General features: G+C 40.2%; 1 long non-coding RNA gene across 3 annotated transcripts in view; it reads right to left on the bottom strand.

The window, feature by feature from the left end:
* Positions 1–22643, bottom strand: part of LOC120407135 — a 179935-nt gene that overhangs the window by 125486 nt on the left and 31806 nt on the right. For 2 of the 3 annotated variants that reach the window (XR_005599812.1, XR_005599811.1), the window contains exon 2: positions 7695–7797. This is a non-coding gene — a long non-coding RNA (uncharacterized LOC120407135). Of the gene's footprint in view, positions 1–7694; positions 7798–21454; positions 21534–22643 lie in introns of those variants that run through there. The other variant, XR_005599813.1, reaches the window with a different exon arrangement.

Genomic DNA, 22643 nt, shown 5'->3' with positions numbered 1-22643 from the left:
TAACTAAGAAGTTATAGTTTTTACTATGTAACTACATTCAGTCTTGACTTACAAAAACTACATTATTTCAAAGGTACATTTTTTATGAACTCTTCTCACAAACCTACTGCATAAATTGTATATGACTAAAGATAAGCTAGTTCATGTCTCCTGTACACTCTGACTTTTCTATCTATCTGAGGTGTTCTGAATAAGTACATTAAAAAAACCCACCTATAATCACACATCATAATGGACAGGTTTTGCCCCCCTTTCCACTTGCGTAGAACCTTATAAACATTAGAAAGACTTCAGCGTAAAAAGACTGGACGCATCTGGGTGATACAGCTGTCCCAGAGAATGGTTTAGTCATTGAACTGAAACGAAATGCTTCCCCCAGGTGCTTAGGAAAATGTCATAATCTCTTCAACATGATGAAGCTAACAGGCTTACAGAGATCAGGGTAAAAGCCAGTTGTGGGGCTAAAAGGTATAATCATCACAGTTTGAACCTTTAATCTTGAAGAAGTTACAATTTTCTCTCCTAATGGCTGTCATAGGGTCATTTGAATGTAAGATTCACTTTATTCAAGCTAAAGTAGTGAAGAAAACCTTAAGGTCACTTGATAACAATTGGGATCATTTTGCAAGCTGAGAGATCCAGACATTCAATGCCTTCTTATGCCAGTAGCAAAGACCTTAACTTAAAGATCTAAGCATTTCAAATGAAAGCTTTTGATCACAAAGAGCAAGGTGGTTCTTACCCATTTATCTAGCTTGTCATTAAGTGCAAAATGTTACAGTATCACCAAGCTGCTTTATGTGATGCACCTGAGAAACAGGGAGAAATGTGAGATTTCTTTTATTCACCATAACAGAAAGATGACTATAGCTGAAATTAATAGAATTATAGAAGTGTAGGACTGGAAGGAACCCAGTAGGTCATACAGTCCAGTCTCCTGCACTCAAGGCAGGACTAAGAAATAACTAGACCATTACTGATAGGTGCTTGTTAACCTGTTCTTAAAAACCTCCAATGACAGATTCCACAATCTCCCTAGGCAATTTGTTCCAATGCTTAACTACTCTCAACATAATTTAATGGATGCCATCTGTCTAAAGTGGGCCCTGTCACCATCACCCTCTGGATGGACACCAGTCTATTGTGATGGACCCAGTTGCTGGTATCACATGCTTATAAGTTTGCTGGGTTTGGAGAGAGCCTGGTCACTGTTCCTAGCTCTGGATCAATAAGGCACACTCCCATATTCAGACCCCTTGTCTGAGCTTTTCTTTGGGATGTGGTACTATACTGTCCTCGTATCTCCCATTTTTATAGGCAAATAAGGAACACATGTTTAGCAAAGCAATTTAAGAACAGTGTATTTACTTTTAAAAATAATTAAAGAATTACAGATTTTTGTAAAATAAAATTTCCTCTACCCACCCCACTCCTCCTCACTCCTTCATGTCTAGGGTCTTGTCAGCATTTCAGGGTAGGTAGGGTCCCTTCTGTCTTTTCTCTCTCTGTGTCTCTTAGGCAGTTATTCTTGAATGTGGCAGTGAATGCTTCCCCCTGCCTTTTAAATACAATCTCTCTCTCTTTAGCCACATGCCCACCCTGAGAAACACCAGTCCTTTCCCCCAGTCAGGCTTCTGTGTAGAGAGTTAGTTGCTCAATGGGGTTCAGCCAGCAGTCAACAGGCCATCAAAGTTGATAGCCTTAGATCACTCTGCGATGACTCCCTAGTCATAGTCATTCAACTATGTGTCCAGTATCTATCTGGAATGAAATTTAATGACCTGACCTTGTCAGGGTCACTTGATTTTTCCAACGGAGAATACAAAATGGAAGACAGAATACAAAAATAGAAGTGATAATTTGAAGTTATGAGTAAGGGAGGCAGCAAAATTTAGTGATTAGAGCAAATCGTAGGAGTCAAGAGACAAGGAATTTATTCCCAATGCTGACAATAATTCACTGTATGGCCTTGTACAACTCAATCTCTGATGTTACTGGGAAGGGGAAAAACAGTCCAAGAAGCTATCCAAGAACCAGCCTCTCCTTTTATTTCTGTCTTCCATTTGTCAAAGTAATATGGCTCCTCAATCAAGGTTCTGATAGACTCATAACTAACACTGAATGTTGAGACAGCAGTCTAAAGACATGTGCCATTCCAGCTCCAGATTAGTAGGAATTTATGGGTGGTTACCCTCTAGGACAAGGATGGTGATCTATGGTTTTGTTACCTCCAGACAGGACTAATGTAATTCACTGTTCTTGTAGTCACCCAGATCATTAAAGAGATGAGATATCAAGATCAGACTAAATCAGTGATCCACACCCACTGTTAGCTCCCAGTAGCAATTCAAAGCTTTGGTCTGAAGCTGCAAGACCAGTTTAATTAGAAATTGATTCACCATACATGGCTCTCAGGGCTTGGCTACACTTACAAATTTGCAGCGCTGCAGCAGGGTGTGAAACACACAGCTCAGCGCGCTGCGGCGCTGCAAAGCTGGCCAGCCAGTGTGGTCGCGCGCAGCCGCAGCGCAGCCCAGCACATGCACTTCCCACAGGGAGGAGTGGGAGGGGGACAGCGCTGGGAGAGCAGCGCTGGGCGCTGGCGCTTGGCTACGCTTTAAAGCGCTAAGCGCAGCGCGCGCAGCGCCGCTTGCGGTGCGCTGCAGCCAGCTTAGAGACAGATGACTTCTCCTGGGGGAAAAGTTGAGGCTTATAAGTGTGCATAGCAAATTCCAAAGCAACCAGAAGAGGTAAGAATAAGCCAAAGCCTAAACATAAGAACACAACCTGCTCCAAGATCTATCTATTTGCTGATTCTTTCCTTCCATAACAACAGGCAAGGAAATACTAACATGGAGAAAAAAAAAACTTAGAAGTGCTATTTTAACCCCAGTGAGGAGTAGAGTAAAATCCACTGTGAAGTCCAGTCTGGGATTTTGCAGATCTAAATTACCTCTTCAGGGCTCAGGCACTATTGAGGTATATATGACAGATAGGTTTCAATTTCCCCCTCTGTACAATGGAGATTGTAATGTTTCCATAAAGCAGCTTGAGAGCCTCATGTCTCAGAAGTGCTAAGTAAGAGCAAAAGATGTATTGGGTTAGATCCTTAGGTGTTTTAAATCAATCATTGCAGTTTTACTCCAACTGTAATGAGCTGGCCCATTATATCTTAAAAGTGAAAAGTACTTCACTATCACACTTCAAGGCATTTCATCCTTTGGCTTTTGCCCTGCACTTCGAGGAAAATTGCAGCACTCACATAGGTCTGTATTGTTTGAAATGAATGTAACCAGGGGCGGCTCTAGAAATTAGGCTGCCCCAGGCAGCGCGGTGTGCTGCGCCGCCCTTTCTCGGTCCCGCGGCGGGTCCCCTCTTCCCGCGGCTCCGGTTGAGCTCCTGCGGCAGGTCCACCGGAGCCCAGGGACGAGCGGACCTGCCGCAGGCATGACTGCGGGAGCTCCACCGGAGCCGCGGGAACAGCGGACCTCCCGCGGGCACGGCTGCGGATGGTTCGCGGGTCCGGCGGCTTCGCTTGAGCTGCCGCAGTCATGCCTGCGGGAGGTCCAGCCGAGCCGCGGGACGAGCGCCCCCTCCGCAGTCATGCCTGCGGCAGGTCCGGTCGTCCGCGGCTCCGGTGGACCTCCCGCAGGCATGACTGCGGCAGGTCCACCGGCCCAGCCTGCCGCCCCCTAGATTTGGCCGCCCTAGGCAACAGCTTGGTTTGCTGGTGCCTAGAGCCGCCCCTGAATGTAACAGAAGCTTTGATTTCTGTAATGATTTTTCCTACTTATGTGACTAATAAGAGGTTAGAGACCACAAGAACAGAGATGGATCCCATAAAATGGGGAGGGCCTCTAAAACCTATTACAATCACAGTTTTTCATCTCCCCTCCACCCCAGATTCCTTCTCCCAGTCTATCCCCAAACCTCCTTATGACCTCTCTTCAGATTCTCCTCTGTGAGATCCCTTCTATGTAGCTCCCTTCCCCTGGTCTTTCCCATCTACTTACTATCCCTATGCAATGGTTCTTGGGGTATCTAGGAGGACTGAGAGTCACACTGATACCCTCCCTCCCCAAGCATGAGGTAGACTTGCTTATGCTTAACGGAGTGTCAGCTCCCTAACATGACCAGCCTGTTCGTCACCCACTCTCCCCCCTCAGGGCTATTCCAGCCTTTTACTTTGTCTTGGAGATTAACAAATGACTTTGAAATGTTCCCCTGTAATGCCCAGCCCCTCATCCACTGAAAAAAATCACAGAAATACCAGGTTTGCTGTCCCCAAGGGAACAGTGTGCACATCTGCTTGTATGATTCAGCTCAGGATCAGGACCTTAATACCATAGGACTTAGACATATTTATAGAGAAATCAAGGAAAAGTTCATTACCAAAAAGATTTGAGAGATAGTGAGTAAGGATAATGGAAGCAAAAGGTCACATATGAAACAAAATCATAACACACTTTGTAGAGACTAAACTTAACAGCTAGCCTCTTGTATGAAGAAGTTTCTCACCCCAAATATCAGCTAAAGCATTTCAACCAAGGTTGCTTGAGATCCCATTTTCATGAATGTAAACACACTGTTCATTTGCTTCCCAGGTGCAGGATGACAGGGTGTCTTCCCTGTTCCCCAAATATAGTCTAGCAAACCATTAAAATATATCTCAAGTTTAGATTCTCTTCCTCACCTGTGTGCTCTTCCTTGTTGACTTTGTATCTCTGACTTTGTATGTAAATATGCTAGCTAACAACACTTTATTTGTCTGTTTCTCTGCCTGTAAATTAACATATTTTGTCTGACAGGAAACCAGTTTCTCCACCTCTGCTGTGCTACAGACTATAGGAACATATTTTCAATATAAATACATAACTCCTGGCACTCTCTGTATATACATTTCACAATGATATTAATGGCCAGTATAGAATCATAGAAGATTAGGGTTGAAAAAGACCCCAGGAAGTCATCTAGTCCAACTTAAAGCATGGCCTTCACTTTCTTTAAGATTTCACATAACATTCTTTGGTGAACCAGAATATAGGATAAGTAAGGATACCCTTGTAACCCCCCTTGAAAGTTGTAATTTAGGGGTCCTTGGGTCACACCCTGGATCTCCCTTCACCTAAAATCCTCCAAGAACCAATCCTTTCTCCAGGTATCTTCCTTCTGAAATCCCTTTCTCTAGCTCTTCTCCTGCTTGTCTTCCCCTCTTTCCAAGCTATTCCTCAAAGGTTCTTCAACTTTGCAGAACCTGGAGCCTAATCAATGGCCTTTGGGAATCAATAGAAATACTTTAATTGACTTCAATGAGCTTTGGACCAGGCTGTTTCTATGATCCCTGTATGTCAGGGATTATTGGGTTTCCCCTGCTATTAACTCTTAATTTATAATATTCTTGGTAACCAAAAGAACCATCAGGAATTTTTTTTTTGTTAAACAGATAAAATATTTTGTTAATGTGATGTGTTACGATACCCAAAAAGTTATATTTATAAAAAATAAAATAAATTCCCTTTTTTGCTGTGTTAGATATTTCTTCAAGACAATTGTTAAGGCGTGCAAAAATGTTATGATGCAGCCATGAATACCTTGTTGAATAAATAGGTCAATTCTGCTCTCATTGGAGCAGTTCTATTGACTTCAAAGGGGTTGAACAGGTGTACCAGAACAGAATTTGGTCATGTGTTCACAGATTTTTTAGACAAGGGAAATGCGGTGGATCTAATATATCTTGATTTCAGTAAGGCATTTGATACGGTACCGCATGAGGAATTACTGGTTAAATTGGAAAAGATGGGGATCGAAATGAAAATCCAGAGGTGGATAAAGAGCTGGTTAAAGGGGAGACCGCAGAGGGTCGTATTGAAGGGTTGGAGGGGGGTTACCAGTGGAGTTGCTCAAGGTTCGGTTTTGGGTCCGATTTTATTTAATCTATTTATCGCTGACCTCGGAACCAAAAGTAGGAGTGGGCTGATAAAGTTTGCGGATGACACCAAGTTGGGAGGTATTGCCAATTTGGAAAAGGATCGGGATATCCTCCAGGGAGATTTGGATGACCTTGTAAACTGGAGTATTAGTAACAGGATGCAATTCAATAATGAGAAGTGGAAGGTTATGCATTTAGGGATGACTAACAAGAATTTTAGTTATAAGCTGGGGATGCACCAGTTGGAAGTAACGGAGGAGGAGAAGGACCTAGGAGTCCTGGTTGATCGTAGGATGACTATGAGTAGGCAATGTGATGTGGCCGTTAAAAAAGCTAATGCGGTCTTGGGATGCATTAGGCGAGGTATTTCTAGTAGAGATAAGGAGGTGCTAGTCCCGTTATATAAGGCATTGGTGAGACCTCATTTGGAGTATTGTGTGCAGTTTTGGTCTCCCATGTTTAAGAAGGATGAATTCAAACTGGAACGGGTACAAAGAAGGGCCACTAGAATGATCCGAGGAATGGAAAGCCTGTCGTATGAAAGGAGACTTGAGGAGCTCGGTTTGTTTTCCTTAACCAAAAGAAGGATAAGAGGAGATATGATTGCACTCTTTAAATATATCAGAGGGATAAATACCAGGGAAGGAGAGGAATTATTTCAGCTCAGTGCTAATGTGGACACGAGGACAAACGGATATAAATTGTCAGTCAGGAAATTTAGGCTTGAAATTAGATGAAGGTTTCTAACCATCAGAGGATTGCAATTCTGGAACAGCCTACCGAGGGAAACAGTGGGGGCGAAGGACCTCCATGACTTTAAGATTAAGCTGGATAAGTTTATGGAGGGGATGGTATGATAGGATAACGGGTTTAGTCAATAGGTCAATAACGTGCCACACTGGTAATTAGTACAAAGGGTCAATGTTGGGATATTGTTAGCCTTTTCCAGAGGGTCTGGCTGGAGAGTCTTGCCCACATGCTCGGGGTTCAGCTGATCGCCATATTTGGGGTTGGGAAGGAATTTTCCTGCAGGGTAGATTGGCAGTGGCCCTGGAGGTTTTTCGCCTTCCTCCGAAGCATGGGGCAGGGGTCGCTTGCTGGTGGATTATCTGCTACTTGAAGTCTTTAAATCATGATTTGGAGCATTCAACAGCAGAGTCAAGGGAGTGAATTGGTTCAGGAGTGGGTGGATCGGCTTATGTGGCCTGCATCTTGCAGGAGGTCAGACTAGATGATCATAATGGTCCCTTCTGATCTTGAATTCTATGATTCTATGAGTGCATTAGAATTATGCCACATTGTGCACAAAGTCTGATGCATTACTGGAAGACTTGTACATGGCTGATTACATATACCACTATGTTTAGCCTGTTTTTTTTTTTTTTTTGGTTTGGTTTGGTAGTTAACTCTTTACTTATAAAAACGTTTCCCAAGGAAAAAATATATATAAATCAGACATTTTGGATGTTTTAAACTATTAATTAAGAACCATAACATATTTTGCAGGAGTGACCTTCCAACTGATATAATAAATCTTTGTGTTTGTCAATATCTGCACAAGGTTTACTTTGATGTCAATTTATTATGCCATGTTTCCTAATGCAATATATGAAATGCCACTGAATTTATTTTCAACTGTTTTATATGCACATGGTTTTACTCTCAGATCTGAAGATTACATTGCTTTCTAAAAAGCCCAGTTTCTGAGGTATTTGTTAAATAAATTAGAAAATAAACAAGAAATTGTAATAAAAAGCAAACTTACCTGGCATAGCTGAGATTTTCCAGGCTGTGTAAGCAATGATCCGCATACTGACAGATCATTTCAAAAGACATCATCCAATACAGAAAATCACTGTGCAACAACCCTTCAGGGGGAAAAAAAGAAAAGAAAAGTTTTTTTAAAAGTAAAATTTAGTTTACACAACTTTGCTAGGTATATGGAATACAATTATAGTAATAGAAAGAAAGAATGTTTCAGTATATTGTCTTTTTACTGAGCCAGATCCTTCCCTCACTGATTGAGGTAAACTCTACGTCTGTATGTTACGGAGGGGAGAATCTGGTTCACTGTGCTCATTTTATTCTACTGTAAGAAATATCTACTCTATAGTCACATTTAATTATTTGTGTGATAGTGTGAATAAATATGAAATGTAGCTCTTGTGTCTCTCTGCTGCTTGATCATGCTGTTATTACACATCATAATAAATTATTGTTTATTCTACATTTGTATAGCAAACTGCTTCTGACAGATGATAATTAGGTACAACTGATAAGTAAATATTTAAAAGAGTTTCCAGTGGAGATTATGAATTGTCATTACTCGTTTATATGATATGATTCACATTAATGTGCAGCTAATATTAGAATTATGCCAATATGACAGTTCCATTAGCTTCAGTATTACGCTTTTTAAATATATTAAAGAAAAATATTTTTTTAAACTTTTGTTTTAATTAAAGAGAAGAGCTACCACCCAAATAACTATGCTAACTACTCAAAAATGTTCATATTTTTAGGAATAGTGAGCCTCAATTTTGTGTTGTCATTATGGACCTTAACATCCAAGAAAAGTAGCAGTAATCCTAAGAACAAGATCAAAAGCTCAGCCCTTCAGTGTTTCTGGCACTGTAATTTTATTATACAACTGTCACTTTGAGCAGAGGCAATTCCAGGAATCACACGACAAATGATGCTCTCTCTCTAGGCTATAAGTGGCATGAAGAACAAATTATCAATGCTAGGCTCTTACTGAGAAACTTTATTTGGCAATTCCAGAGTCTTTGAGAGCCTGATTCTTCCACCTTTGCTTATACTGATTGTGTTACCACTCAATAGGAGCAACTATGGCAGAACTGGTCCCTAAATGGGCACCTGCCCCCTTTTTTAGTTTGTAAACTATGGAAATTAACAGCCTAATACTGTGATGGACTGAGTGCCTCCTATGAGGCAGTACTGATTCCATCAGTAGAAAATTATGATGGTGAAAAAGCAGTGACAGACGGAGGCAAATTCAGTTGTAGGAAAAGCAACAGGACTGATGTCATTTGGTTTCCTATATTTCCTAGGTTCATCATGGGAAAGGAAAATAATAATTCTGGGGCTGTATTCATGGCCATGCTGTAGCCATTTGGAGTTTCTCCGCTAGGACAAAGCAGCCAAATTCCCCATACATGCATAAGGTGGAGAATTTCTTCACTGATCTCATGAGATGATGTTTGGACTCAGCACTTTTGATAATCTGGCAACTGTTTAAATATGGATGTGGGGACTTAACTTGAAACTCCTGTTTTCAAAAGGCTCCCTGTAATAGATTGTTGCTGGCCAAGGTGCTGAAAGATGCAGTTGCTCTTGTAGTGATATTCAAGTTATGAGCAGTTGAAATAACAATTTCAGGAAAAAAAACACCTTTGTTTTACACAGCAGTTATAGTTATTAAGTGATAACAGAGCACTTGTTATATTCACATCCCCCAAGCAATTAAAGGCAAGGCAAATTTGACACCATCAGTTTAGGATTAAACAAAGACTGTGAATGGCTAGCCAACTACAAATGCAGTTTCTCCTCCCTTAGTGTTCACACCTCAACTGCTAGAAAAGGGCCTCATCCTCCCTGATTGAACTAACCTCGTTATCTCTAGACTGATTCTTGCCTGCATATTGCATATGGAAATTTCCACCACATGTCTGCCGAAGTGGGTGTTCACCCACGAAAGTTTATGCTCCAATACTTCTGTTAGTCTATGAATTGCCACAGGACTCTTTGTCACTTTAATCTTACATTGTTGATGCAAGAAACATAACACTCTAAAAGCAAGACCTTAAGTGCTCTGCTGAATTGGGGCCCAGCTGTGCTCCTGTTGAAGTCAATGGCAAAGAGCTTATACCAAGACAAGACAAGAAAAACAAATTGACGTTTTCCCAATTAAAACTTATTATATATAGCCCATATATAGCTGGTGCTTAAGACTTTAAAGAGATTATATTGAAGATATGAAAAGATAGTACTGAGCCTTTCTTTTTTAAATGTTAAGTGTCCCCCCCCCAAAAAAGCATACAATTCAACTGTTTATTTTAGGCTATTTTTTTAAACAATGTGTGAATCAAACACAGCTTGACCAACTTTCTTCAAACTTTACAGAAACAGTCGACCATACTTTCAGGGTAAATCTGTCAGTTTTGAGGCCATTCCCCCCACCCCCAAAATCCATAGTTTTAGGGGAAAAATAAGGCTTGATAATGGAATCTAGTTTCCACTGCCTCTCCATAATGGTTGTATGTATCCAGGGTAAAGTAGGGAAAGAGAGGAATTTCACACACACACACCCCTACCTACCTTTTAAAATAAATCAGCACAACTAATGTTTTCTCTCTAGCCAAAACCACAGCATTCCGAGAACTCACATGACTGCAGTATTCAATAAACCAACTGCCTTTAAATCCATATGGTTATTAATAAAGTCCATGTTTTATTTTCTTACACATTTTAACTTTTTGGGTGTAACTTGTATCATTCTGTTTTAAACATTTTTTGAGGAACAAAACTTTTGGCCCAGAATAGTCACAGTCAGTTATGTTTTATTAAAAAATAATAAAAACATTGGAAACAGCAAAATGTTTGTTTCAATCAAATTTTGAAACATTTAATTATGTTTGGGCATTTTTGAACCAGAACAAGAACTCCACTAGTGGTCATATTGTGTCCAATTTCCAGTGCCTCATTTTGTCAGGGAATGGGAGAGGAGGGTTGGAGAGTGGGAAGAAGTAGGACACTGACACAGACTTAAAAATATGACCAGGATAATTGATGAGAGGGTGAAGTGTCAAAGAGGAGTGATGGGGGAGGGGGATGGAGGGGATAGTAGTAGTAGGAGAACAGAGCCTCACAATGCTCTAGACAGTGCTTCTCAGGGGCGGCTCCAGGCCCCAGCATGCCAAGCGCGTGCTTGGGGCGGCATGCCACGGGGGGCATGCCGGTCGCCGGGAGGGTGGCAGGCGGCTCCGGTGGACCTCCCGCAGAGGTGCCTGCGGAGGGTCCGCTGGTCCAGCGGCTTCTGTGGAGCATCTGCAGACAAGCCTGTGGGAGGTCCACCGGAGCCGCAGGACCAGCGACCGGCAGAGCGTCCCCCGCGGTGTGCCGCCGTGCTTGGGGTGGCGAAATTGCTAGAGCCGCCCCGGTGCTTCTATTCCAGTAATTGGGAGTACTTTTCAGTGATAGTGAGGCAGACAAATGTGGCTACCTGCCTTCACTGTAAAAGGGGCTTCCAGTCTCAACATATTCATGAGGGTAAACACATCAGGTCCCAACTGAGGGCACCCATAGTTCACTGAGTGATCCCAAGGGACACCTTCCATAGCCATCAGCTCCATACCACCATCACCAGTTCTCCAGCATCCCCAGGTGAAGCGCACAACACCTCACTTGGGAGGTCCATCATTGCTCAGTGGTATCAGGCATCACTGCTCCCATAGTGTAACCAGGAGTAAGCCCTTAAGGTGCTTTTCTATGTGGGGAAGCAGAGGAAGAAATTAGAGACATGGACTGGGGTGCTAGAGAAGAGACTGTGTGTGGTTGCAGCCTGAAAAAGTACAGCAATTCCAACATAAAGAAGCACTGCATTGCTTTAAAGAGCTTACATGCCAAAGATCAAAACAGACAAACAAAGGGCATAGAAGCATAAGAGATGTCAAAGTAGATCACAGTTATCCCTTCTGGCCTTGGAATCTCTGAATGTTCCAGGTGGTAACTGGTCACATTAGGCAATATGTTTTTGACATATAAAGTCTTACTGAAAGTATTCTTTCAAAATACCCAGGACCTATTTAGTTTCCCCTTTCATGGTGTTGCTTTGATCTTAATAAAAAATAAATACTTGTCACTGGGGAAGAAAACAGAGTCTTATTCTCAGGTTGGTTGCAACAAGTCAGAGACAGTTTATTTTCCTGACACTTGCAATGGGAGAGTACACACGGGCGGGTTCCCCCTGTCCCAGGCAGGTCTCCATTAGATAAACAATTAGGGCAAGCATTTATACCTTTTGTTACTGACAACAATGATTAACAACCGCATCTTGTTTATACATATTCCTTCTTATATCTTACTTTTCTCATTAATTTCTGCCATAGTCTGCATTCCATTCTTATCTAATATAAGGTCAAAACAACCTTCCTTACAGTTCTTTTCCACTCACCTAGGCCTTCAAGTCTCACATTATTAAAGTCAGTATCAGCCTGACTTTGTTACCCTGACTCTTGCTCTATTCCTAGAGACCAAGATGTCTGCACTTTTACAAACTTCCAAACCACCACGGCACCTCTATATTACAGATAAATGAAATCAAAATTCCTTGAACCACAGCTGTCTGCAGTGAAAGAGTTGTACGTCTTTCACACATTGCAAAATTACTCACATACTATTTCGACTGATCAGTGGCTTGCATCTTGTATGAACCTATGTTATGCTGCAATGCTGAGTGGTAATTATGCCAACAAAAGCTTTTCTTGAACAGCAATAATAGAAACACTTCTAAATTGTCTGAGGAATATTTCTGAATGCCCTGTCAAGAATTTAAGATGCTAGAAGTTCACTGTGGTGATAATGGCTTTATTGATTAGTTTCTGGATTACAGCACCAGTTTATGTTTTGTGAATGATAATCTAGTGGTTATTTCTGATGATATGGTAATGATAGAAATGCAACCCACGTGCATTGTGAGGTCTATATAAGAAAATTTAGGCCCCAATCCTGCAAAAGCTTAGACACCTGCTTAACTGTACACACTGCAAGTAACCCTATTGACTTCAGTGGGATTACTCACAGAATGCAAAGTAGTTGCCTACTCTGTAGGATCGGGGCCCTGAATTGTTACTTCTTACCACAAAAATCAAGATTACAACATCCCTTCAGTTAGAAAAGAAAGTGTAATGTTTTAACAGCTGTATTTTATTAGAAAGAAAATGAAACACTCACAAAATTGAAAGAACACAAACCAAGAAGAATAAAGATAAGGCCATTGTTGCTTGACCTCAGAAATATTACCTGCTCTGGAAGTGTACTCCATATTCTGCATAGCAATTGGAACTTGTTGATGAGTTTAAACATAATAAATAATAATAAGCTATACTTTCATTCAAAAGCTTATTTGCATTGAGCTTTGTTTGATTGGTAATGAATAAGATGACCCAATCAATGAGGACATCTGTTCAAACTATTGGTTTATTATTTGTTAAGAATTTACTCTCTTTCATTGATTTATTTGTTTTAAATTGTTCATTATTAGATTATTTTCATTCTATGGTTTATTTAAAATAAATAAATTAAAAATAAATAAATGAAAATAAATAATTATTTATATTTCTAAACTGTTTGCTTATGCTTGATTCATTGTGTGATTAGTTAGTTAAGCCACATGGTATTGCTTCTCTGAATGACTGACTGAAATGTTTAAACAAAAGCAATAAGTAATAGACAGGACATACAATGCACATTTTTAGATATTATAACAAATACTTGCCCAAAAGTTTATGAATAATATTGAACTAAACTTGGTGCCTGCTTTTTTAAATATATTTATAAATTGGGGGCGGGTAGGAGTTGTTTGTTTTAACTCTACAACCACTATGGTTCCAGAGAAGTACTATGTGTATGGCATTGCATTTTGCTGCTGTGCTTTTAGAAGTCTTGCAACCTTTCCAGGCCCCCAAAATTGCCAAGACTCATTTAGCTGAATTCTCATCTCATAAAATGTGGCATAACAGAATTCATAATTTGGCTCACTGAGTTAAGTAAGAGACTAGATGAGAGATTCAGTAAACAGAAACTGATAAAGAAGCCTATGTTGAGTATAATTCCTCATTTCATCCTGAAGATAGAGCAGAAGAGACAGGGTTATAATGATGGTGATAATTATCTAGATCAAACAGCAATCTATTTCCACATCTTGTAAGGCAACCCAAGATTCATAACCGAAGATTATTAAAAAAATTATCACTGATTTCATGAGGGTGGGGGAGTCCGGTCTCCTTTCTTAATAAGCAGATAGACAATCATGACAATGAGATCTCGGAGGCAGCATGGAATTCTAGCCACAGGTTTTTCCAGTCCTCAGTGAACAAAATGGACAAGCAGTGCCATGGAACTTATCTACTTAAAGAGACAACAGCATCATGAGATTCCCCCAATAACTTGGAATATAGGCTCTTTGGGAGCAGGACCCATCTTTTCATTCAGTGTACATAGCATCTAGCACAATGGAGTCTTGGTCTTTGACCCGGGCCCATAAGCACTATGGAAATATATGACAAACAATAATGTTGACGCTATGGTTTAAGTCAGTACTTGAGGTAACACAGCCAGATACTAAGTCACCAGTGTCATTTTCTGGCACACTTAGGTGTATGTACCTTTTATTAATTTTTATTATTAATAAAGAGATTTTCCATACAATTTAGCTCATTCTGATTAGCTTGGGAAATATGATAAGATCACACATTATTTTATGCTACTGCATTTATGTGAGGACAATTGAGTATGCTTGTTTCTTGAGAAATTTTTTTTTTAATATTATTTGATATTTTGCTCCCCAGAGACAGTATTTTTAAAGCAAACTGATTTAACTCTTCTTTCACTCAAACAGAACTACATTTTTATGAGTTATTTAAAGTATTTCCTATCTAACAAGAGTCTTTGGATACATTCAAGCTCTTGGATGTGTATTTGCTGCTAAAGGCTTTCTTTATTAGAAGTTTTCAGAACGTTGGAATGGAACAATCTAATGCCATTTCAGGGTCATCCTTATGGCTCTTGTGACTGAAAGCTATTAACTTCCTCCGCAATTGTGCAAGGAAGATACAGCCCTTTGGCTGAAAAAATGGTCTCTCTGAAAAAATAAGTTAGCAGGCACAAGGATTTTTTTTGACAACTTATTTTTTGACTCAGTACAGCTAGAGATTAATATACAATGCACAATATAGATTCTCTCAATGTTAAACTTTAGGAAACAGTCACCATGTAAATAATATTCACAATTGAGAAGCATACCAATCAACTACTGCTCCAAGGTTTATGGAAATTACTCACAATAATTACAATTTTACATTATAAACTGTATCTCGATAGCTTACACAGTACTGTTTGCATTTATCATTTTAGTTAGGGACTAATGTGGAGAGAAATGCTTATTTTGTTGTTGAACCAATACAAGCATCAGGATATGAAATGGGGAGGGAATACAGAAAAGGAAGGTGCTACTAATTCTATGTTTGCAGAAAAGATCTGGCAGTTTTTCGGTGAGTAGAATCTCTTTGAATGAAAAGCGTGTCTAATTTTTTCTCTGGTTAATGGAATGCACCAAGTTCAGACACAGAAACTTCACAACAGTGGATGGCTTGGTGGATTAGATGCAGCATGATTCTTAGCTGTATGGAGGAATTTCAGCTCATGATCTCAATAACTCGTTCCAAAGGCTGGGAGAGCTACAAAAGGGCTACACTCAGAGCCAATAGGAGGGGCGGTAGCAGCTTGAAAGATACATGAGTAGCACTGACAGTAGCACTGACAGACAATCATGTCCCACCCCCTCCTTCCCACAATGAGGGAAAGTTTGGTACAATATGGAAGAAAATGAGGGGAAAAGTGAAGGATCTCTGAACACAGCTTTATTGCCCAATACAGCAAAACTCTAAAGCACAAGCTTAACTTAGTTATGTGAGTAGTCTATCACACCATAAAAGTGTTTTTTTTCTGGATCCAGGCTTACCTGAACAATTCCAAACCTTACATTTAAAAAAAAAAATCTATTTAAGTGTTTGGAGGAGGCTCTGGATAGCACTTATAAAACTATTTTACCTACCTCTAATGAAAACTTTTCACTATGCATCTTGGTTTTGAAGGGAAGAGTAGTTAATTGCCTTAATCTATTAATGGAGTGTGATTCAGAGAGCTAATTAAATAATGTTTTGATAAAGTAAGATAGCATTTTCTTAAGATAGAAAAGGGCTATTTCATTTGTTTCTAACCCTATCTCAAGTATCCATTGCAGCATTTGAACTTTCTACAAAATATGTCTTTCTTGGGTGACTATCAGCTCTGTAGTACTACTTGATTTCATTTCAAAGTGTGCCTCCTCTGGGTTGTTACAGAATGAATCCCCATGTCTCCTTGGTGTCTAATGACAATGTGTGCTGAGTACTGTCTCTCCATTAATGTATCTTTCTTGAGTGAGCTGAATCTTCTGAAACACAGAATGTGAAAACGCTTTGAAAATGCAAATAATGAGTAACATTAGCCTCTATGTGGACAGACCATAATATCAGGTGTAAGCAGCTTGCTACCACACCATCAAGCAGCAGTATAATTTGGCCATCTCCACATCAACCAACAAAAACACATACAGGTTTTAAGTGCCCTTTGAACTCCTCTTGCACAAGAGCAGAAGGCAAGAATTGAGAAAACTGTGCTAATTACAGGCAACATGCTGTAGTAAGTGCTGAGAAATGCTGACTTTTTAATGACAATCTTAGTATGGCAAAACAGCTCTATAGCACAAATATAAATTAAATTACTACCAAGCTTCTCTATAAATTATAAGCACCTCAAGGAAATGACTTACTGGAAAAGTTTATCTACTGTACAGCACTGTGTACACTAGGGGACAGATTTTCAAGAATGATCAGCATCCAGCAGTTCATTATGACACATATGGCCAGATTTTCCAAACAGCCTAATACCAATGTTTTGAGCTCTTTTAAAAATCTGGCCTCACATTTTGGTGCCACAGTGAAAGCTGAGCTGTTTTGGGAAATCTGACTGTAAGGGAACAACATAAATAATATAAGGCCCAATTGCTCCCTTCTTATAGTCCAACTTGAAGGAGAAGTGAAAGGCAGCTCAATTCCAGCACTATATCCAGGGAGACACCCAGTTCCAGCAATTAGCAATGAACTGTGAGGGTTTCCCTAGACAGAGGCAATTCATGGGACATCTCTTAAGAGAGGTTCTCACAGCACAGTCAGCTGGAAGATGGCTGAGGAAGGGAGCAGCACAGAAGCGTAACAGTTTCAACACATTGTATTCTGCCCCAAACTGCACAGGGAGGCAGGGGAACATTGTCCATTCCCTGGCTCAACTCCTCCCTTTATGGGGATTCATTAACCACTGAAGTGCCCTCTGTGGAATCTGTAGCAAGGGGGATGCTAGTGGTGGTAGAGCCCCCTTTCTGGATAGGGGGTGGAAGATCTACATGCAGAGGTCCCCTGTATGCAGATGTCAGGGAATTATTTAAACTCTTAGTAAAAATGACTCTCCTCTCCTCCTCTGCTGCTTTACTCAGGTACTTTCCCAGCAGCTGAGTCAATATCTCAGGAAAGAAGAAACTTCTTTTCTTAATAATATCTGGGATGGAGTTTCAATGCTCCTCACCATCAAGCACTGGGCAAGATTCACATCTCAGACCTTAAGATCAGAAGGGACCATCATGATCAATGTAGTCTGACCTGCACATTGATGCACACCTTGCCTCTCAGAGTGTGTGGCCACAGACCAGGCCCATGACTACATCTCCCCACTCTTGGAGGTAAGCAGGGGGAAGATCATGTACAATCAGATGCAGTCAGCCTCTTACTTTATTTTAATTAAGACACGAGATAGGGAGGCGTTTGCTTCAACTGACATCTTCTTTGTTGCCTTTCCCACTACCACTCTCTTCAACCATCTCAGCTTGTAACTTTCCCTTATTTTATAACCCCCAAATGCCTAATTAGTGAAAATTATACAGCTTAGTACTACAAGTACTAAGACCCAGATCCTCAATAGGAATTAGGCCCTAATATCCTTTAGGATCTAGGCCTAAGTTTCCACTTTCTCAGGGTCAGTTTCTACTTACTGAGGCATCAGATTCTCAATGGAATTTAGGCACCTAACTCCCATTGGAAGTTACTACTTTGCAGTACTATGCTTCCATTGGGAGTTAGGACTTTAATACCTTTGAGGATCTGGGCCTAAGATACAACTTACTCCTATTTTCTGACCACATCCAAATGACTATATTTGGCTGCAGTTACTCTGGATTTATGCTGGTGTAACAGAGCAGAATTTGGCCCAACGTTGATAATTCATCACTGTATACTTTGGCCCAGAGATCTGCAAAGGAATTGTATTCTCTTACTCCAACTAGTCAGGCTGAGCTCAAAATCAAAATTCCCTACCAATTTACATAAACAAAACTTTTATTTATACCGAGGTTAAATACCCAAATTAATAAAAGTTATCTAAGTAACTGAGTAAAAATCAGTTGTATACAGATAACTGAAGAAGTCACCCTATAAATACTTAAGATTGAAAATATGGGACTCAGGTGTTTTATTATTATTACTACATTATTGTTGGCATTATCTTTAAGTACTATGTCTTCCGGGTCTTTCTAGAAATATGATGATGATTTAGTATGCCACATTAGGCCAAAAACACACCTGCAATGATCTGTCAGGATTATAATTGGTTCCAACAGACTGCAATAACTCTCCTCTTACTATAGGCACATTTTCTCTCTATGAAATATTTCTTTTTATTATATCTGATGTAATGTCATAACAACAAAGGTTGTTAAAAAGGCTGTTCTCTTTGGTTTCTGGGAGTAAAGCAAGTGGCATAGAAAGCTGATATAAAGAAAATATATTTGATGAGATTTCATAAATTTGAGTTAAGACAAAGTAATCATACTTAGCACACTAAGCCTTCAACAGTATTAACAGCTGCTGTAGGCTAGGATTAGGATACGGTTAATTACAAGTAAAGCTCTGCAAAATCTCTTCTTTTGGGGGGAGGGGGAGTATTCTGGATTTATTGGAAAATATACCCCACAAAATTTTCATCCCATTTTCAAGTAACTTCCATTTTTAGACCTAACAATTATGAAATAGTCAGGTGTACCCCAACCCTCACCTCCCCAGCCATATACACATTATAATTTGATCCTTAGCTAATGGAAAGATAATCTCCAAAAACTGATCTGTGCCTTGGCTGACATTTGTTGTTTTCTCCATTGCTGTACTGCTGTCGTAGTATAGGAATGCCATGGTGAATGCCGCTGTGTTTACTACCATGCACTTTGTTTTGGTTCAGGCCTCTAGGCACTACTGTAATAGATAACAGACTACAACAACAGATAGCAAGGGATAAAAAAGTTAATGACTTCCAAGGCACAGACCACGTTTTTTGGAGATTATCTTCCCATGAGCTGAAGATCAAATTGTAGGCCTACTCTGTTGCTTTTGGAGCAGACCCTGGTAGGAACATATTTGCTTCCCCTAAAGGAGAGATTAAAACTGGGATTCTGCAAATAAACCAATCACTAATGTTTAGCATTCAGCAATACTTTAAATCACCTACCTAATTACTGCAGATATACTTCAAAAGCTTGCAATTTGGGACGTTCCTTCCTCCTCCTCTTACTACCACACACTATGAACATGAGTGGTACGGAAAACAGTGACAATAATATTTAGGTAGTCGAAATAGGACACATTCTACTCTCAGATGCATGACCATAATGCCACTGAAGTTAGTGAGGTTGAACCATCAGCATGCATAAAAGATTTTGGGTCAGTATTTAAGCTGGTAAATTTCCTCCCACCCTTTTTGTGATACATGTGCTTTCTTTTCCACAGATCGAAGAGGTTGCTTATTTTTCACTTGCAGAATGCAGTGATGTATTTCATCAACTGAAAGCCTCTCAGCAACCTACTCATGAAACATAGAAATAGCCATACTACACCACTTTTTCTACTTCTATGGAACTTTCTGCACAACTCTGTTCTGAATACCTTAGATGCATAAAAGATTTTCATAAGTCAGTAAGTAAATACTCCAAAGATTATACTTAAAATTGACCTAAATTCCTTCTCTAAATTAATATACACCATCTGCAAATTACTTTGAGTTCATCATAGCACTTGCTTTTCTTGTGAAACTCCTTTCCATTTTTTGAATTGGAAAAAGAATAACCTAAGTATTTTCAGACCAAAAAACCCAACACTTTAAAAAACAGATCTGACTGAACTAGCCCTATACAAGCCTGTGCATTTTGCCTTTGGACACACCTAAGATGGCAAACAGTGACAGCTCAGAGCTGGAAGAGGATTGCTATGTTATAAATTTGATGAGTTTACCCATAGTGAGACAAATTTGAGAGGATACAATGAAAGCAGCTCTTTGGCAAGTAGTCTGGAGGCAAAAAAGAAGGGCTGCAGGGATGGACAGGAGCAATGTAGAGTAAATGATCCCCAAAGTCTGGACATTTTTGTCTGTAAGAGAAGCCTAAGGCTGCATGGGTCAGAATAATATCACCAAGAAGAAATTGATGAATTATTAAGGGGCTTAGGGAGAAGAAGTCAAGATATGAGAAGAGCTTTTAATAGACTCCCAAATGTACAATCTTACTGAAATAAATGTAGGGGGAAGAAAAAAAAAACAGGATTTTGACTGATGGCTTTTCTTTATTCCTTGTGTTTTAATTCTTACCCTACAGTATATCAACTGTGAACTATAGGAGGTCTTCTTACATATTTTTACCTCTTTCTTGGTCTCAGACAAAAAGTATATGACAGCAGATCAGGTGTTCTGCTGTACCTTTAAGAGCTTTCCCACCAGAAGTAATTCATCTCTTGTTCTTTTTGTTCCAGTATATTAATCAACTAAATCACTTGTCAATTAACTGGCTCACTACAGGAACTCAAAACAGACCAATTAGATGCCTAGAACCTATTTTCTTTATTGTAACAGAACACTGCACTTAAAATGAGAAATTATGGTTTAATCAGACTAACGTCGGTTGACTTTATAATGTGGAACAAATCCCTGGAAACACAAAGCTTCTGTCAGAGAAGAATCATCTGTATGTGAGATGCTTTTTAATGTATTAAATAGTTTCTACTTAAATGACTCTCCCGCACTCCCACTGCTCCCCACTTTTTTATTATTTAACTTTCAGGATGCCATATTCTACAAATCAAGCAGAAATTCCTCTCTCTAATCCACACTTTGTATACCTCATCCATACTGTGCATCTCTGTTACATATTCTGTAACTCAGTCCTTTATTAAAATTCCAAATGACATTAATGAACACACACACATTATATATATGTGACAAAGTTCTGTCCTTGACTTCATGGGTCCTGCATTTCCTGGCGGATTTTTGCTAGCCTCAGAGGCTCACTGTGACCCTCCACGTAGCCCTTCTCTCTCCAGAGGCAAGGGTCACAGCTTACTGAGCCATTTTCATCATAAGCCAACAACAGAGGTGAGGAGAAGCAATCCTCCCTCACACAGTCTCTGTTGTCTCCCAGTCTCAGTGATTAATCAGGGGGCGAGGAGGGGAGCCCAGGCCCACCCTCTACTCCAGGCTCCAGCCCAGGGACCTGGAAATTAGCAGCTATGGTAGCTGAATTTTTGGAAATAGGACGTGTACAATTCCCTGGGCCACTTCCCCACAGCAGCCCCCACTCAATATCTCCTTCACCATTACCTCAAGGCCTCCTTCCTTGCACCTGATATGGATTCATACTACTTCATTCCAACAACAGCACAGCTGCCTCCTATAGCTCCTGACACCCGTGCCTCACTGACCAACTGGAAGGCTTTTAACTAGTTCCAGCCAGCGCTTGATTGGCTTCAGGTGTTCCAATCAATCTAACTATCTCCACTGCCTTCTAGAAGGATCTTAATTGGCCCCAAGTGTCTTGATTAACCTGGAGCAACTGCCATTTGGTTACCATGGTACCAGGGATTTGTTTAGCCTGGGACTAACATACCTGTTCCTAACTACTTTACTGTAGCCAACTGGCCTGGCCCCATCACAATATCTATATAGATACTTATAGATATAGATATATGGGTTGCATCCTCAACCAAAAAGGTAAATCAAGTATAATTGTATTGACTTCCATGATGTTACACCATCTGAGGATTTGGGCCTATTAGTCTGTACAACATGTGCAGAATATTCAATACACGTGTTTAGTTCATCTGAGTGATCTATACTGCAGAGGACAAAAGAGAATTTTACCAAAAGAAAAACAGCTTGTCATGCCCTCTGTCATAGGGTATGTCTACACTACTCACCGGATTGGCGGGTAGCGATTGATCTATTGGGGATCGATTTATCACGTGTAGTGTAGATGTGATAAATCGATCCCCGATCGCTCTCCCATCGACCACTGAACTCCAGCTCAGCAAGAGGCGGAAGCAAAGTCGACAGGGGAGCCACAGCGTGCTGCAAGGATGCAAAATAAGTAATTTTAAGTCAGTCTAAGATACGTTGACTTCAGCTACACTATTCTCATAGCTGAAGTTGCATATCTTAGATCGATCCTCCCCCACACCAGTGTAGCCCAGGCCATATACTGTAAATACACTAATGCCTACATATTACAATTATTGCTATACACTATTTATCATACCATCTGAGCACCTCACACATTAAGGGAGTTTTCTCTATGACATCTCAGTTAAATAGCACAAGTAGTATCTCCCCTTTATAGGCAAGCAAAATGGCATAGATCAGTTATGTGGCCATAACAAAGGTCAGAATCTCTAGCTCGTTTAGGGCCACAGTGTTCTAAAATGGACATAATTAGGCTGCAGATGTGCTGTACTGTAGTCCCGTCAGAGGGAAACTTCCTGCATCTGTGCCACAGCTGGGCTCTTGCCTCTGC

This window comes from Mauremys reevesii, linkage group 5 (assembly GCF_016161935.1).
Source record: "Mauremys reevesii isolate NIE-2019 linkage group 5, ASM1616193v1, whole genome shotgun sequence".
NCBI classification, from domain to species: domain Eukaryota; kingdom Metazoa; phylum Chordata; order Testudines; family Geoemydidae; genus Mauremys; species Mauremys reevesii.
The sequence above is the reverse complement of the archived record's forward strand: the minus strand, read 5'-3'. Positions and strand labels throughout refer to the sequence as shown.